This window comes from Podarcis filfolensis (assembly GCF_964270895.1).
Source record: "Podarcis filfolensis genome assembly, chromosome: 9".
Classification (NCBI taxonomy): domain Eukaryota; kingdom Metazoa; phylum Chordata; class Lepidosauria; order Squamata; family Lacertidae; genus Podarcis; species Podarcis filfolensis.
Genome location: NC_139610.1, coordinates 71,553,263 through 71,560,500, shown reverse-complemented (window position 1 = coordinate 71,560,500; position 7,238 = coordinate 71,553,263).

Sequence of the window (7,238 nt, the reverse complement as noted above, 5' to 3'; positions counted from 1 at the left end):
ACTGCAGTCAAAACGCAATGACGTGGCTGCGCTGTGCTTGCGGTGATTCATTCTGCAACTGCCCCAGGTGCACTTGACCTTCCTCCGTGATGTCTCCCTTTCCCCCAAGAGAGGCTGGCTGTATCCCTGCCATTCATCAAAAGGCCAAAGAAGCATCTCTCATTCATTCATTCATTCATTCATTCATTGCATTGTGGAGAGAGGTGTGGCCAATATGAATAAGAAATGATAACAATCAAGGCTGAAATGTTTATTTCATTTCACTGACTGCATTTGTAGCACACCTTTCTAGCTCAAGGTGGCATGCCTGGTCCTCCCTCGCCTCTTTTAATCCACACAACAACCCTGTGAGGTAGGTAAGGCTGAGAGTGAGTAAGGGGCCCCAAGGTCACCCAGCAAGCTTCCTGGCTGCGTGAGGATTTGAACCCAGATCCTAATATTCAACAATCCAACCCAGTGGTTCTCAAAGTTTGTGGTGCGCCAGGAGAGGAAGGCAAGTGTGGCGAAATGATTCAAGGACCATCAAAGAAAAATCTAAACATGTCACTATCATACTTTGATTTGCTGAATATCTTTTAGAAATGAGATGAAGAGCATTAAGTGAAACTGTGAACAATCCTAGTTGTCATTTTAAAAAATATTTTGGGAATGATTTGTGCTCTTATGTAGCTGTGCTGTTCTATACTGTGTTCCACGTTATAAATCAAGTTGCTTCTTTTCCTTTTCCAATGTATTTGTGTCAGAGCTGCCCGAGGTCCCAGCTCACAAAGGACCAACGCTGCTTCGTTGTTAAGTACGAAAGTCTTTATTGAAGTTCAGTTTCACTTCCAGAGCCGCAGCGCGCAGCTCTACGTCTCAACTGTTAGACCGCTGATGCTCCGTCTGAATCTCCTCCCCCTGTACACCAGTTTAAGACTTTAGCCTTGCTCCACCTCTTCCTCTGTTCTTTCCGCCTCTGGTTCCGCCTGTCCGTTGGGGTCTCGCCCTTTCTAGACTCTTCTGACGCTGAATCCCCTGAGCCTTCCCCCTCCCTCCGGCGGGCTTTAGGAGCTGGTTCCCCATCCGGGTCTCCTGCTGTCCCCCACGCCTGTACATTTGAACTTGGCGCGCGCGCCCAGCCAGCAACTTTCCTCCTGACCGTTTCACTGCTGCTGTCACTGCTTCCCCCTTCGGGGGGGCTAGCTGCAACTGACCTCCCCTCCATTCCCCCACTCTCCGATGGAGGCGTGGTCAGCCCTGACTCACCTTCTCTCCCCGCTGGAGGAGACGCTGGTCCTGACACATGTGACTCTTCCCCCCCACTACGCTCTGGTGGGGAAACTGGTCCTGATCCCCCGCTGCTGCTTTGGGGTTCCCCGCTGGCTCCTTGTTTCTGGTGCGTCCCCCCTGGGACCCCCCTTGCCCTGACCATCAGCGCCCCCTTCTGGGAATCTTCTGATTCGCTGGAGAAGCTCATGGAATCTCTCGGGTCACTGTCATACTCCCCTACGCTGCCCTCGGATTCTTCCCCTTCGCTCTCCATTTCCTCTCTCCCCTGTGCTCCTGCTCCCGAGCCCCTGACAATTTGTTATCCATTTTTTAAAAATTGATGTGGTGTGAGCAATTTTCTATTCAGAAAGTGTGGCCTGGAGGAAAAAAGTCTGAGAATCGGTGTCCTGGGCAGTGCAGGATCCTCAGGCTCTAGCTTGGCCCCGATCCTTGATGAAAACTATATTTCTCTGCATGCAGACAGGACAGTGCCCTGCCTGCCACTGCCGCTGCCGCCACCAGAGCCATGCAGTGGCAGCTTCCAGCGAGCTCTCATTAGATAATAATAATAATAATAATAATAATAATAATAATAATAATTATTTATTATTTATACCCCGCCCATCTGGCTGAGTTTCCCCAGCCACTTTGGGCGGCTCCCAATCAAGTGTTAAAAACAGTACAGTGTTAAATATTAAAAACTTTCCTGAACAGGACTGCCTTCAGATGTCTTTTAAAGATAGGATAGCTGCTTATTTCCTTCACATCTGAAGGGAGGGTGTTCCACAGGGTGGGCGCCACTACCGAGAAGGCCCTCTGTCTGGTTCCCCGTAACCTCACTTCTCGCAATGAGGGAACCGTTAGAAGGCCCTCGGTGCTGGATCTCAGTGTCCGGGCTGAACGATGGGAGTGGAGACTCTCGCAAGATCTCTCAGGACTCCTTCAAGAGCTCTACAAGACCTTGCGAGGGTCCCCCAGGTTTTTGCCAGAAGCTGCTACCACGTGACCCTGGTAAGCAACGCTGCAGTGGAGGGGCGAAGGAGGGAGCGGTGGTATTTTTCCATCTCGCCTCAGGTGGCCAAATGAGACGGGCCACTCCTGGCGCACCAAGACTGAGTGTTGAGCAATCCCAAGCAGGAAGTGAGATAAAGCCTTCCTGTTTCAAGTGGGACAGGGGTGAGGAACATGGCCACCCCATTCTCTCCATCTGGCCCTCTGGCCCCCAGGACTCGCCCCTCCCTGGCAATGCACTCTGAGTGTTTCGGTCTGTCTGGAGCGAGTCCTTGCACCCTGATCATGCCTCTTGCTTGCATGGATGCAGTTTACAGAAGCAAGTGTATGCGCACAAACTAACCTGGTGCCTCTCCTGGTATGCCCCACGGAGGACCTTAAGGTCCACAAATGACAACATTTTAGAGGTCCCAAGTCGCAAGGTGGTTAGATTGGTCTCAACTAGGGCCAGGGCCTTTTCAGTACTGTCCCCAACTGTCAGGAGTGAATGCAGGAGCCAGGCCCTGTGACCAGTAGGGCTTTGCAGGACTGGGGCCTTGCTAAGTTTGTTCTGGAGAGGCAAGGTGCGGCCACACAGGTGAGGCCACTTGGTAACTCACAGCACCTGGTGGCAAGAGCCGGGAAGGGATATAAGGTCAGCATTTCCCTTCGGCTCTTTGCCACAGCAACACGTTTCCTGCCTTGCTGTGTTTGGCTTCTTGCTTCCTGACCCTAGGACCTCGGCTTCTTGACTCCTTGCTTCTCGACCCTCGGACCCTTGACTTTGTGACACCCTGCTTCCTGACCCTCAGACCCCTGGCTTCTGGACTCTCGTTCCTGCTCCGCCATCTTGCCCCCGGTCCCGATGTCCTCAGCTGGAACTTCAATCGCCCGTAGACGGGACCGTGACACCGACTTGGTGGAACGCTCTGTCACAAGAGACTAGGGCCTTGCGGGATTTGACATCTTTCCGCAGGGCCTGCAAGACAGAGCTGTTCCGCCTGGCCTTTGGTTTGGACTCAGTCTGACCCTTATGTTTCCCGCCCCTTATGGTTTTGATCTATGGGCTATTATTAAAATATTTTAAATTGTATTTTTAACCTGTATTTTAAATTGTTTTTTTCCCCTCCCTTATTATATTTTTATTGTAATTTTACTGGTGTTAGCCGCCCTAAGCCCGGCTCTGGCTGGGGAGGGCAGGGTATAAATAAAAAAATTATTATTATTATTTAAATTGCAATTGTTGCGTGGTATTCTCTTCAACCAGTTAAGACATCTTGTACACCTCCTTCTGGCAACTCCTGCAGCCAAGCTGGTGCCAAACATCTTGCTCTACTTCCCTTTGGACCACCTCAGCCAGGCTAAGAGGGGGGTCTTGTTGTCTGGGCGGTCCAGGACCTCCATCCACGCTGCCCAGGCTGGCACCCCGGAGAGGTCACTTTGGTGCAAAAACAACATGGGAAGCAGCAGTTACGAGTTACTGGTCTCTGCAGCCACAACAGGCACTGTGATTCTCTGCTGGTTTGGAGGTGTGCTCCATTGCCAACACTGTCTTCACTGACAGACAGTAGTCGTCCAGGATTTCAGGCAGGGCTGTCTCTCATTCCTACTTGAAATTGTTGCCAAGAATTGAATCTGAGATTTTCTGCATGCAAAACAGATGCTCTCACACTGAACTGTGGCCCTTCCCCCAGATCAGCTGCAAGAATCAGATGGGTCTCAGAGACCAATTCCTCACCTCCCCCCCACCCCTGTAAGTTTTGGCCACATGGCAAAAACCTTTGGGAACACTTATATTTGTTATCTGAACAGGCTTGAGGGAAGAAATTTTATCTTAGCAGGTCTCTGGGGAATACTAAATATTAGACTGAATTATGGAGCCAAGGGTGGCGCTGTGGTCTAAACCACTGAGCCTAGGGCTTGCCAATCGGAAGGTCGGCAGTTCGAATTCCCATGACGGGGTGAGCTCCCATTGCCCTGTCCCTGCTCCTGCCAACCTAGCAGTTCGAAAGCACGTCAAAGTGCAAGTAGATAAATAGGTACTGCTCCGGTGGAAAGGTAAATGGCATTTCTGTGCGCTGCTCTGGTTCGCCAGAAGTGGCTTAGTCATGCTGGCCACATGAACCGGAAAAACTGCCTGCAAACAAACGCCGGCTCCTTCGGCCAGTAAAGCGAGATGAGCATCGCAACCCCAGAGTCATTCGCGACTGGACTTAACTGTCAGCGGTCCCTTTCCCTTTTAATGGAGCCAACCAATTAAGGCAGACTCTATCCCAAAATACTAGAAACACAGTGAAGGTCTGTACAATATGGTAATTCTGATAGATGCTATTTCTCTCTAGAGGGTAAGCAGCTAAATAAATTTAGTTTTGGCAACCAGCCCTTTTTTAAAGGTGGCGCATAAGGTGTGCAAATTGTAGATGAAAAGTTTCTTTCCTCATTACTCTGTCATCCTGCCTCTTCAAATAAGAACAGGATTCAATATTATCACGGCTGGAGTGGGAGCAAAAGGTCATAGCATTGAAAAGGATTCCCCTCCCCCCTGAATCTCCAATTCATTTTTGCAGGAGGAACATGAAACCCTATGATGTAACCGGCAGGTCATGAAACAAATAAACGTCGTTTTTCTATCACGACAAGAAATGATGCAAAAGAGGGATACCGGCGCTCTCGCAGATTGTTTGTTCAAGCACAGGATTTAACATTTAAGCTATGCAGAGTACTTTTGACCCGTGACTGTGTCAATTAATGGAATCTAAAAGAGTGTTGTTGGGATGTATGGTGTGTTGGGGGGGGGCAGTACCGCTGGTGGGAGACACGTCATGTTCCTTGTGGGTAGATTGTCTATCTTTGGTCCCCAACCTGTGCTCGGCTCTCACACTTCCCCCTCCTTCAGTCTGGATTTTCTCATACCAGGCATATTACAAAAAGGACAATGTTTGAGAATGTCAAGATGGTGACCATCACTGCCTCATGTGGGCATGAGTTCCATAGTTTAACTATAGGTAAAAAGGTAAGGGACCCTTGGATGGTTAAAGGTAAAGGTAAAGGGACCCCTGACCATTAGGTCCAGTCGTGACTGACTCTGGGGTTGCGGCGCTCATCTCACTTTACTGGCCGAGGGAGCCGGCGTACAGCTTCTGGGTCATGTGGCCAGCATGACTAAGCCGCTTCTGGTGAAACCAGAGTGGCGCACGGAAACGCTGTTTACCTTCCCACTGGAGCGGTACCTATTTATCTACTTGCACTCTGACGTGCTTTCAAACTGCTAGGTTGGCAGGAGCAGGGACCGAGCAACGGGAGCTCACCCCGTTGCGGGGATTCGAACCTCCGACCTTCTGATCAGCAAGTCCTAGGCTCTGTGGTTTAACCCACAGCACCACCCGCGTCCCCTTGGATGGTTAAGTCAAGTCAAAGGCGACTATGGGGTTGCGGTGCTCCTCTCACTTTCAGGCCTAGGGAGTTGGCGTTTGTCCACAGCTTTCTCGGTCATGTGGGCAGCAGGACTAAACCACTTCTGGAGCAACAGGACACCATGACGGAAACCAGAGCACACAGAAACGCTGTTTACCTTCCTGCCACAGTGGTACCTATTTATCTACTTGACTGGTGTGCTTCCAAAATGCTAGATTGGCAGGAGCTGGGACCGAGCAATGGGAGCTCATCCCATTGTGGAGATTTGAAACACCAACCTTCTGATTGGCAAGCTCAGTGGTTTAGACCACAGTGCCACCCGCTATGCACTGCATGGAAGACAGTAGAGAATTAATGGATGCACAGGAAGCTTAATAGTCACAGGTAGTACAGATGAGCCCATATGCACCTCTGATGGGAAAAGGGGGTCTTCTTTGAGAAGACTTCTGGGGCATTCTCTTTAGCGGTGCCTGGTGGCAAACACTCAGGAAACAGCAGCCTTCATCAGGCTGGGTTCTGGGAAAGAACAAGCAATCCCTGTTGGGTCTCTCTGGCACTAGATCATTTATGAGCAGCGATCAGAAGGAGCAACATCTGGAGATGATTGCTCCTAAAGAGGACGGAATGCTTTAAGCTGGGAGCCATTGCAGACAAGATGTTGCACCTCCCCCCTACTTTCCAGAGGCATATGGTCTTTGTCTCACTGTGGAATTCCTTTCGGCTCAACTCATGCCTGTTTCTCGGTTGCAGACTGGATGGCTTCCGATTTGGTTGCCGGTGCAGCCGTGGAAAAATGCTCCGGAGGGTCAACTGGAATAACTCTGGGCAAGTCATTTGAATAAGAATTCTCTGTATAAGCAAACAGAGGATGAGCCCAGAACATTTCTTGCAGCTTAATGTTTATACTGTATGCGATGTGTATACATTACACACACACACACACACACACACACACACACACACGTGTAGGTGTGTACCCACCGCTTTGATATTCACTGATTATTAAGTTAACTCATAACAGCTGCATAGGACAGTTGAGAACCACCACCATCACTGCAGGGACGTAAGTGCATCGGGGGAGAGTGTGTGTGTGTGGGGTTTTCATAAGGATAATGGTGCGTCTGTGTAGGGTTTTGCACCCAACTTGGACCCTGTAAAGCCTGCTGGAGAGCCTGTTCATTGATCTGCATTTGTTCTGGATTCTCAGCAAGCTTTACAACCCTCCGTTGGATATTGTTGTTGTTTAGTCGTTTAGTCGTGTCCGACTCTTCATGACCCCCTGGACCAGAGCACGCCAGGCACTCCTGTCTTCCACTGCCTCCCGCAGTTTGGTCAAACTCATGCTGGTAGCTTCGAGAACACTGTCCAACCATCTCGTCCTCTGCCGTCCCCTTCTCCTTGTGCCCTCCATCTTTCCCAACATCAGGGTCTTTTCCAGGGAGTCTTCTCTTCTCATGAGGTGGCCAAAGTCTTGGAGCCTCAGCTTCAGGATCTGTCCTTCCAGTGAGCACTCAGGGCTGATTTCCCTAAGAATGGAGAGGTTTGATCTTCTTGCAGTCCATGGGACTCTCAAGAGTTTCCTCCAG